The following is a 510-nucleotide window of genomic DNA, read 5'->3' as shown; positions in this document are numbered from 1 at the left end:
AACTATAGTTATGTTATATAAATATTGAATATAGTCTAGATAAATGAAAAAATGAGCAAATTTTAAAGGAGTTTTACTAAAATTATGAGAACTTCGTTGAATTAGCTAAAGGCACTAGAAAGAGGATACACAAAGGATCTTGTAAATAAGTTGAATTATTAAATAATTATAAAAAGAAAAAAAAATTGAAGTGCAGAACTTCTTAGTTCCTAATTATTTATATTTTTGAGGAGTATTTTGATTGTAAGAATATATGTTATCCTGGTTTTACTCTGACTGAACTACTTTGCAGTAGAAATCGAATAAGTTATACAGGATTCCTGAAACTCCAAAAATATTGAATCAAACTGAATATGAAACTTGAACAATAACGAATGGATTAGGACACCATTGTGTAATGCGCGAAATTACAGAAGCAGGGGACGATGACAGAATTCATTAATATTCTGCGTATGCACTTCCTTAATATTATCATATATATATATAATTTTAATATTATAAGTAAAAATA

Source organism: Plasmodium gonderi (genome assembly GCF_002157705.1).
Source record: "Plasmodium gonderi DNA, contig: Pgo-contig_427, whole genome shotgun sequence".
In the NCBI taxonomy this organism is placed as follows: domain Eukaryota; phylum Apicomplexa; class Aconoidasida; order Haemosporida; family Plasmodiidae; genus Plasmodium; species Plasmodium gonderi.
The sequence above is the reverse complement of the archived record's forward strand: the minus strand, read 5'-3'. Positions refer to the sequence as shown.